Here is an 11,638-nt window from a genome sequence, read left to right as displayed (position 1 = left end):
TTTTTGACAAAACACTTAAAAGGCCCAGCATCCCATTCACACCCCTTAGTGACACCCGGGTTGATAACTGGACCGAGTCCCCATGCCTGGACGAGAGGAGAAGTGACTGGGTGCAGAAATGGTTGTTCAATAAGACTTACTTGTGTTCGGAATCTACGGATGAACGTCGAAGGGCTCTCTCCAGGTAATTGAGTTACATTAGTAAGTTGTTGGTACGACAACACGTAATCTTCATGGTTGGATGGCTTGTTGGAAATTCTTTCGGGTATTAACACCGGCAGAGGGGATACTCCTAATTTTTATTTATTTCCATGTACCCACGAGAGCCCCAGAATCATGTCATAATTTGGTCATTCTTTGACAATGTGAATTTGCCGTGTGTTAAAGCATCTCCCACCTTGATTTCGAGATTGATGTAGCCGTAAGCGTTTATTTCTTATACTTCCGAGTTTTTGACCACAATTGGGGAGTGAGTAGTATCTTTCTTTGAAACCCCCGCAGCTCTCAAAGTCTTGAAAGTAACAATATTGAAGTCAGAGGCCACGTCGGTTAGTGCGCTATCGAACTCGACATCCTTCAGGTGATCAGTGGTCAGCAGTCTCCGGTTGCACTTTTCAACGGTGTTTCCCGAGAGAGGTTGGGATTTGGGAGCAGTTTCTTCGACAGAAAAGAGTCGCCTTCCCGACACGACGCGGTTGAGGGCTGTAAATATATCTTGACGCTGGAGACGTAGAGGATTTCACACACACGCTGCATCATGGACTGCACCGTATTGTGGACAGAGTCCCCAGAAAGCATACAGCTCCTGACTGGAAGGGGATCTCTGTGAACTTCCTCATTTCCTAGTTGAAGTTCTCCCGCCTCCACCTTCTCCTTTAAGATGTGTTTCAACCTATTGCATTCATTGGTCGGGTGATGGACGAATCTATGGTAGCGGCAATACTTGGGATTTTCCATTTCCTCTTCAGTTGGCGGAAGCTTGATAGGAGGCAGCTTGATGGAATCATCTTGAATCCATGTTTCCAAGAGTTCAATTACCTCCTCGATTGGGAAAGGGAAATCCAGGGCATCTTCTCCGGCTTCTTGGTGTTGCACAGGAGCTTTAGTCGCGGCCTTTCGAGGTGGATCCGCCTGATGTGCTGGTACTGCATGCTTGGGTGGCTATTCTGCTGCTGGAGCTTTCCTTTTTCCTATTTCACCCACCACGCTTACAGAGGGGCCAGTGTTATATTGCTTGTTGATGAGGCGTATGTTTCCTCGAGTTTCGCGTGCGTCTTCATTCTTGGTCGGCCTGGTTCTTTCTAACAATGTTGGTGCTGTTGTGGCCGACCGCTTAGCGGCTTCATGAAGTTCAGAGAATGTCTGGAAGCGTAGATTCTCCAATAAGGCGCGGTAAATGGAAACCATTCCATTGATGCAAGACTCTACCAATTGTTGCTCAGTCACGTTTGGATCGTGACAATCCGGTGCCTGAATTCTGAATCTTTTGACGTAATCATTTGGATGTTCATTGTTTCGTTGGAACATCCTTCCTAAGTCTGAAAAGGTGATTTGCTCAGACACAAAGAAATACTTCTTATAGAAAGCTGCAACCATCTCACACCAGTTGGATATGCTGTTTGGTGCAATGTTGTTGTACCAGGTGTATGCTCTTCCAGTAAGTGACTTTGAAAATTCTTTCAAGCGGAGGACGTAATTGTATTCGTGCTTACCCCAGGATTCTAAAAATAGAGAGATATGTTCATGTGCATTACCAGTGCCGTCATAAAGGGAGAATTTGGGAGAAGAATATCCCCTCGGAAGAGGAACTCTTTGCACATCAGGAAGATATGGAGGTTTATGCTGGTGCATGTCCACCGGGTTTTCTCTGTCTCGATTTCGTAGTAAGTCGTTCCAAATCTTCACGTGTGATGAAATTGGATGGATGATTCCTCTCCAATAGGCGGGCCTCTTCATCTACAATGGTGCGCCCTACTGAGATACTGGCGTCGGGGGTATTAAAAGTACTCCTCATTGGCTCCGGTCGGCGTGGTTCCTGCGGTAACCGCTCCGTTAGTGTCTTGAGGAAAATAAGTACCTCCTTCTGAGTTGAAGCCATGTCCGTCTGAGCCTTAGCAAGAACTTCCTGTCTTTCCATCAAATCAGCAATGGTGATAGGGGGTTGGCCTCCTCTGGTTCCTCCAGTCTCTCGTCCGATGGTGGAGTGGCGGCGGCTCTGGTGACAAATGGGGGCGTCACGCCTGAAGAAATATTGGGGATGGCGGCAGCGGCTTTGGATCTGGTGATCGGAGGTGTAACGCCTGAGGGAATGCTTCTTGTGCCTCTGGTGCTGATCATGCTGACAGGTGGTACATTGATGCCACTGGAAGGGACGTTAATACAAAGGACGTTCTCAGCGCTGGTGGCATCATGGCTTGTTGCTGATCTGGATCTGAGCTCTACCATCTTGAAATTGGGATTGAAAAAATGAAATTATAAATTGATTTTGCAACTGAGAGATTAATCTCCCACTCTGGTTGCTAGTTGTTTATGGGTAAAAACTGTTTCTGATGGTTTCAGTAATTTGGGTGTGTGGATGGGAAACGGGTCTAAACCTAAAAAAAATGCACTGCACGGGAGTACTTTTAGATTTGAGAGATCAATCTGTACAATTCTGGACTAAACCAAGAAATGGTTGTTCCAGTCTTGCTTCGATCACAAAGAGGGTTGGTATTAGGGAGGGAAGCGAAGAAGGTGTTGAGACAAGAATGGTTAATCCTGAAGGTGTGGCTATTTTATGACTTGTATCAGAATTTGGAACTGGCTTGCAGAATGAAAGCTATCAGTTCTTTGGTATTTTTCTGGATTTTGTGTTGTTGTTCTCACCAAAACTTGTCGCTTGGTGGAAATAGGTGAAACCTATTTATATAAGTCATAATTGAACGCACCCTGTTCTCGTAGGAAGTGGGAGTGATTGAGTGATGGAAGAGTGGAGTAATGTGTAACCGCAAGAAACCACGCTCCCACGATGAAGGAAACGAGTTTGTTTACACCCATTACTTCTTGCAACCACTAACTGCGCTGTTTCCTGACACTTTCTTAATGGGCGTGTTGCACGCCGCACGCTGTAAACCGCCAGACCAATACCCTGATGAGTATCCCCCAGTTTGTGACATGTTTGATGTCTCGAGCGTTTTCGTGTAGCAGTTTTCTACGTGTGGAAAGTCAAAGTCAAGAGACTTGCATCAGGAAAATAACATGTGATGCTATTAGGCTCGTCTTGGCTGGTCGCCTAAAACTTTCCACAGCCTGTCGATTCCGTGGTGAATTTGGACGGGTGAGATTGTGAATCATGAGAAAAGGTAGCCATTGATTGTGGCCACATCCTGTTGGTTCCTGACAACAGCACAGTGGCGCCATTGGCACATTTCAAGGGCGTAGTGGCGCTTTTAGCGCATGCCAGTGGCATGGTGACATTGTTGGCATGGTTAGCGCATGCCAGTGACACGATGTTGCAAGTGGCGCCTGGCTTAGCCATGTCCGCTAGGTTTTGACACATGATAGACACATTTTTGTGTCTAATTTGTCCTCAATGTTATGTATTGTTGGTACTCGATTTTGTACTAATTTTGGTATTTTATGTGTTTGTAGGCATTTTTGGGAAATAAACATTTTTGGAAAATTCGGCTCGAAAAGTTGATTTTGGCACCCGGAGGGCGCATGTTATTCGGACTCTCAGTTTTGGATAAGGGGCACCTCAGTTGGAAACATGCTATTTACACTCCACACACGGCTAAGGGGCACCCATATTCTCCAATTCAAACTACGGTTTTAGCGGGAAATAATTATAGCGGAAGAACATGAAAAATGCACCAATGGGAAACCGCCAGACCAATACCCTGATGAGTGTCCCCCAGTTTGTGACATGTTTGATGTCTCGAATGTTTTCGTATAGCAGTTTGCTACGTGTGGCAAGTCAAAGTCAAGAGACTTGTAACAGGAAAATAGCATGTGATGCAATTAGGCTCGTCTTGGATGGTCTCCTAAAACTTGCCACAACCTGTAAATTCCGTGGAGAACTTGGACGGCTGAGATTGTGATTCATGAGAAAGGGTAGCCATTGATTATGGACACATCCTGTTGGTGCCTGACAATAGTACAGTGGCGCCATTGGCACATGTCAATGGCATAGTGGAGATTTTAGCGCATGCCAGTGGCATGGTGACATGGTTGGCATGGTTAGCGCATGCCAGTGACACGATGTTGCAAGTGGCGCCTGTCTTAGCCATGGCCGCTAGCTTTTGACACATGATAGACACATTTTTGTGTCTAATTTTTTCTCAATGTTATGTATTGTTGGTACTCGATTTTGTACTAATTTTGGTATTTTATGTGTTTGTAGGCATTTTTGGGAAATAAACATTTTTGGAAAATTCGGCTCGAAAAGTTGATTTTGGCACCCGGAGGGCGCATGTTATTCGGACTCTCAGTTTTGGATAAGGGGAACCTCAATTTATAAGGGACACCTCAGTTGGAAACATGCTATTTACACTCCACAGACGGCTAAGGGGCACCCATATTCTCCAATTCAAACTACGGTTTTGGCGGGAAATAATTATAGCGGAAGAACATGATCAGGGTTCCGATTTTGGAGCTATTTTAGAGAGATTCAATGGCTGAGATTCTTTGGGATAAATTGATTACGCGTAACAGGCGTGGTATGATTGGTCGTTTCGATTGAATTTGGCTAGCTAATCCAACAGACGAAATCAGGGCAGTTCGTGCATGAGAGATTATCACGGGATATTTGGATGATACGTATCGCATGTGAGAATATTTTCTTCTTTATTCAACAAGATTCGACCAATCAAGCCAAGATAAACAAGGAAATCCAGCTCAAAACACACGTGCAGAGATTAAAAAGGGAAATTATTCCCGTATTGTGAAAAGAAATAAAAGAGAAGATTCGGAGCAGTTATGAGGGAATATTTGATCGCTTTCGAGTATATAAAGGGTGCCTGTGTTCATAGGAGGGGGATGGAGAGTTTGGGAAAAGTTTAGATCGAGAACAGAGTGAAAAATCAAGTGGCAGGAAAATAGTTTTCTGCTGGTGCGTGAAGAACATTAGACCCTACAAAACTGTCGTTTATGCTATAGTGTCAGCGACAGTTATCTTTTATCGTTCATTGCAACCGTTATTTTGTAACAATTATAAGCGTTACAAATCTCTGTTTTTCATATATTTTCATCCTTGTAAACACCTTTTGAGTAATGAAAAATTCCTTTGAGTGTGTTTTCACCATGTGGAGCTAGAACCCGTTACTGGGACAACGGAGGAATCAACTTTTCATGATTGTGGTAAATGAATTAATTCTTTATATTACTTTTTGCATAGATTTAATTGCGTTATGATTTCTACTAATTATTTGTTATTTTGTTTGATGTAGCATGCTTGGTTTTAATTACGTTTGATGCCTCATGCTCACAACTTACAACTAATGTTTTATGAAATCTATTTTTGGCAAAGAATTAGAGTCACAACTTCTTTTGTTTGAGCTATATTGTTTAGATTTAATGATTGAACCACAAGAATATGAAAAGTAGTGAAATCCTGCGTCCTAGTATCCCTTCATCCTGTGACCTTATTTTGTATATTTTCCTTTGTTTTTAGTATTTTGTATATTCAAGCCTAAATCAATCTCAACATAGTCCGAGTGAACGACAACTCTTCTTACCACTATAAAAATTCGATCAATTTTTGGCGCCGCGGATGCGGATTTGTTTATAGAATTGTTTTTAGGTTTTATTTTATTTGTTCTTTTTTACGCGTTTTGGTATTTTTGTTTGCTTTCAGATTTGGAGCTAAGCTAAAGGAAAAGAGAAAGTGCTGAAAAGAAAAAAAAAGCCCAAAAAGGAAAGAAAAGAGAAATCCAAAAGGAGTGAAGAAGAAGATTTTGTAAATAATTTTATTTTTATTTTTTTAGAAATTGTAATTAAGGTTTTTATTTTTGTAATATTTTATTATTGGACATTTTTTTTCTTCTTTTGTTTTGGACATTGAACATTGGACTTTATTTTTAAAACCCTACGGAAGGGTAGTTTTAAATAAACTGTTTGCAGAGAAGGACGGCGATTACGATATCGCCTCGGCCCCTCGGGTTCGTACATGACATAGGAGTCGTGGCCCGAGTCGACTTCAACGGTTCATCCCCCGTCTGGAACGGGAGGTAAGAATTCTAAACACCCGTGAATCCCCTGTCAGCGGGTTTACTAGATGATTTCGTATGCATATATGTTGAGGACCTGAAATCGGATTTAATTTTCTAGTAAAAGGCAAGGCCTGGCCAAATCAAGATAAGGACTCGGATTTCATCACCATTTCCTTCTTGCGCTCCTTAGGAACACGTAACCTACGCGAACCTAAGCCTTAAAATTTGGACTAGAACGAGACCGATAGGGTAACGAGCTTATTAGGAAAGTCGTTCGAAAAATATTGGTTACTCTTTTGAGCATACTTTGAAGTTCATGATGGTTACTGTGAGTTGAATACGCCACCTTGTAACGCCGGTGAGGCCTTGGGTATCAAAGCTCCACTGAGCTTCCCTCGTCTCTATTCAACTTACTTTAACTCGGATTGATTCCAGAGAGGTTTGCTCAGACTGTAACGAATTCCTTTTTGAAAGAATAGAATCTAGTCTAGAAACAATCTAAGTGAAGCCTTCATGCTTTTTGTTTGCTAGATAAAATAGGCTTTTTATGGTCGATTCAGCCTTGTTTGTGCTTGTTTAGAATTCCCTTGCAGTTAGGATGTCGAACTGGTATAGCCAATACAATGATTATCCAACTGAACAACATGGACACTACTCTTTTTATGATCATAGCGTGAATAGTGGTTGGGCACGCCAACCTTTTTAAGGTTTTGGGTCAGACCATGGTGAGCCCAATTGCTATCCACACGCGCATCGGTCATACGGGCAAGAAGATTATAATACTAGTTCTTCGTCTTTACAGGATACAATCAAACTATTGAAAGGTAGTCATTTTTATGATCCTTCAGTTCCTATTCCTTCTCTAGAAGAGTCTCTCAGGAATTAAACTGAGTCATCACGTAAGTTAGCTGAATCGACATTCAAATTAGATGAGGTGAACAACGTAGTTATGGAAGAAAGAACTGCAGCAACGACTGAATCTTATTTAGAAGATATCCTCAATAGGTTAAGTGAAAACTTAGATGCAACACTTAGGGAGCTTTCTTTAGAAGAGACCCTTGAGAGGATAGTTGAGTCGACGCGTAGACTTGAGTTAGAGACGAACGAAAGTATTGCTCGAAATGACTTGAATTTCCAATATAGTGTATCCAATAATACTCTTGAAAATGAGGATAGTTATTTGCATAATCAAGATATCAAGGTTAGAATTGGTGACACTCCTTGTGTAGATGAGGTTCAGCCATTTCCATGTTATGATAATGATGAGTATGACGTGGACAATGTTGATGAAGAATATGAAGTATTTGGCATGGTGATCATGAATTTGTTACTCCTATTGATATTGATAATGATATTTTTGGTTCAAATCCCGATAATTTTAATTCTTATCCACCTATCAAAAGGACGGGGATTTGACTAGAGATAATACCGTTTTAGAGGAAGTTGTACTTCCTTTTGATTACGAAGCCAATGATGGTTTAGAGGAACGAGTTTATTTTGAGTCTAGCGATTTAGAAACAACAGTCTTAGACAAAGAAAGTGAACTCGTAAAAATGAGTAAGGATGCACCTGATTACAACTTAGAAGAATCAATTAACCATTTTCAGGAATCTAGTGATTTAGAAATTAGGGAAATTATGACTAGTCTACCTAGAGACACTGAAAAATCGAGGGTGATTATCACTTTCCTGGTGCCTTACGTTTAAATCTTAGAGAGTTCCCTCGTGTAGGACTTGACATTTGTGCCTCAACCATCTTACAAGATTATCTTCATACAGTTTTTTCTGAACCTAGTTGTGTCCATAAGAGAACTCAGTTGTTAGAAACCCATCCTCTGGTTGATGTGGTTAACCCAGGCTATGATACCAAGATTGACTTTGTTTTCCCACCAAAAACTTTTCTTCCAATTGTCGGAACATATGATTTTCAGATGTGTCGGTTATTAAGTTTTGAGACTAAACTTAATTACTTTAGGAAAATAGGGTCGACACATTTTCTTATGGAAGACCATCTCTTTCATTGTGGTCAGCTGTGTGAGTCAATCTGATTGACTTAGAGGATCCCCATTTATTCAGGCTTTTGTTATGCGCTTCTAAGTTCTTAGTTGAGTATTTCCATACTCTTCAGCCTGATCTTCAGAATGCCTTTGAGGAAATCCAACCGATGAAATCTTTTTATTTAGACACTTTTATAGAGCCTGAACCTGAATCACAAGTAGATGTAGTTGTCTTAAACAAGGGTATGTTCAATGTCTTCTTGGATTGTTGTAGTTTCCTCTTCTTGTGGTTAGCACTTTTTGATCCAGATGACCCACAGTTATTCCGGCTACTGCGTTATGATTCTATGAGGTGATTAATTCCTTCCGATGTCTGGCTGAAGACTTTAAGCTTAACACTTCTTGGGAGGTAACCCAATCTCATGCAACACGGCAATATCTTTCCTTAACTCTTTTTCTTCGAGTGGTAACAGTTTCTCCTTCTTCATGCTTTTAATTTTATCTTTAGAACATTGAGGACAATGTTAGATTTAAGTTTGGGGGTATGAGAGAAACTTTTTAGTTGCAATAAATAAACTCCAAAGCCTAGAAATTTATGCTTATTAAGGTTAGCACTAACCAATCTAAGTGGATGGGAACATCTTGGTTATAGGAGTTGAGGAACCAATCTGATTAGATGGAAACATCTAAAGAGTCTATTCGTAAAAGCACAGATCTCAGGTGTTAGAATTAAAAAAAAACATGGTAGTTTCGCCATATCTCGTTGAATCCTAATCCTTCTGTTTTTATTTTTTAAGTGATTTGGTAGGGCACACGTTTCAAGTTGTTACCACTGCTAGGGTGAAATAGAGTGATTGAGATACCACAAAAAAAAAATTGAGACCAGACCATCAGACCAACCGGAATAAATTCAAATAAAGTCGACCACTGGTGCCCTTGTATATGCCAGTTGTGTTGACCTAGAGTTAGGTTTATCGACCAATGGTCCCCTTGTATATGCCAGTTGTGTTGATATTAGTCAGACCGGTATCTCAGTCCATTAGGATAGGTTCATCTTGGCAGAGGCCTTCAGACAGATATGGGAAACACCGTTCACTTTAAACCATCAATTTTTCTATTTATCCATCTTCATAATCTTTCCATGTGATTGGTTAACTCCGGTTATGATGTCTAGAAACTATCTGAGTAGAGCTCTGTCACTTATATATGAATTATAGTATGCTGAGTGCAAACTCGTATACATCAATTGGAATTTCGCATCAGGGTACTTCCCCCTATAGTCAATGTTTGTATGCCAACCAAGGAGATTCTTTAGTGCCTTCCAAGGTTTTGCGTAGATAACTAGGGTTTGGAGTAAAGGTTTTGTGGGTACACCTCTGGTAAACCCTCCCGAGACTATATCACGGTCGCTAGGGCCACCTAGCGAGTTAGGATTTTATTTTTCTAAGATTAGTTTTGCTCGAGGACTAGCAAATAATAAGTTTGGGGGTATTTGATAGGCACATTTTTGTGTCTAATTTGTCCTCAATGTTCTGTATTGTTGGTACTCGATTTTGTACTAATTTTGGTATTTTATGTGTTTGTAGGCATTTTTGGGAAATAAATATTTTTGGAAAATTCGACTCGAAAAGTTGATTTTGGCACCCAGAGGGCGCATGTTATTCGGACTCCCAGTTTTGGATAAGGGGCACCTCAATTTATAAGGGACACCTCAATTGGAAACATGCTATTTACACTACACAGACGGTTAAGGGGCACCTATCTTCTCCAATTCAAACTACGATTTTGGCGGGAAATAATTACAGCTGAAGAACATGATCAGGGTTCCGATTTTGGAGATATTTTAGAGAGATTCAATGGCTGAGATTCTTTGGGATAACTTGATTAAGCGTAACAGGCGTGGTATGGTTGGTCGTTTCGATTGAATTGGCTAGCTAATCCAACAGACGAAATCAGGGCAGTTCATGCATGAGAGATTATCACGGGATATTTGGATGATACGTATCGTATGAGAGAATATTTTCTTCTTTATTCAACAAGATTCGACCAATCAAGCCAAGATAAACAAGGAAATCCAGCTCAGAACACACGTGCAGAGATTAAAAAGGGAAATTATTCCCATATTGTGCAAAGAAATAAAAGAGAAGATTCGGAGCAGTTATGAGGGAATATTTGATCGCTTTCGAGTATATAAAGGGTTCACGTGTTCATAGGAGGGGGATGGAGAGTTGGGAGAAGTTTAGATCGAGAACAGAGTGAAAAATCAAGTGGCAGGAAAATAGTTTTCTGCTGGTGCGTGAAGAACATTAGACCCTGCAAAACTGTCGTTTATGCTACAGTGTCGGCGGCAATTATCTTTTATCGTTCATTGCAACTGTTATTTTGTAACAATTAAAAGCGTTATAAATCTCTGTTTTTCATATATTTTCATCCTTGTAAACACCTTTTGAGTAATGAAAAATTCCTTTGAGTGTGTTTTCACCATGCGGATCTAGAACCCATTACTGGGACAACGGAGGAAGCAACTTTTCATGATTGTGGTAAATGAATTAATTCTTTACATGACTTTTTGCATAGATTTAATTGCGTTATGATTTCTACTAATTATTTTTTATTTTGTTTGATGTCGCATGCTTGGTTTTAATTACTTTTGATGCGTCATGCTCACAACTTACAACTAATATTTTATGAAATTTATTTTTGGCAAAGAATTATAGTCACAACTTCTTTTGTTTGAGCTATATTTTTTAGATTTAATGATTGAACCACAAGAATATGAAAAGTAGTGAAATCACGCGTCCTAGTATCTCTTCATCCTGTGACCTTATTTTGTATATTTTCCTTTGTTTTTTAGTATTTTGTATATTCAAGCCTAAATCAATCTCAACATAGTCCGAGTGAACGACAACTCTTCTTACCACTATAAAAATTCGATCAACACATTGGTGTTATACTCAAATGTGGTGTTGAAACATCAATTACAGTTGCCATATCAGTCCCGATGTTGTGTGGAACATTATTTGGCTTGGTCGGCGTAGAAACTTTGCCCAAATTAGGGTTTGGCATGCCGAAACCCTAATTAGCGCATATGGCATGCGACATGTGTCATATGACCGTGGCATAACGGTGTTTTGTGCAAACGATGCCAGAGCCACGCCAAAGGAACCATATCCAGGCCGTTATGTGGAAACGGTCACATGAGCAAGTATTTCCACGAGTGTCTATGGTATGGCGCCTTTATTAGGGTTTCCTAAGTCCGCACGGCTCGTGGCATGGTATGGGACCCTAAGTGGCATGATTTGTACCACGACTGGAAATTAGGGTTTCATCCGTCGCTACTAGAGCAAGGTCATGCTTCTAGTTAGGATAACCAAATTAAAGTCCCTTATGGCGTTGGACACGAACAGAAGGTGGGTGGGCACACGGGTGCGCTATTCATGGAGCGTTGGCGGGT

Source organism: Papaver somniferum, chromosome 6, assembly GCF_003573695.1.
Source record: "Papaver somniferum cultivar HN1 chromosome 6, ASM357369v1, whole genome shotgun sequence".
In the NCBI taxonomy this organism is placed as follows: Eukaryota; Viridiplantae; Streptophyta; class Magnoliopsida; order Ranunculales; family Papaveraceae; genus Papaver; species Papaver somniferum.
This window is presented reverse-complemented; position numbering follows the sequence as displayed.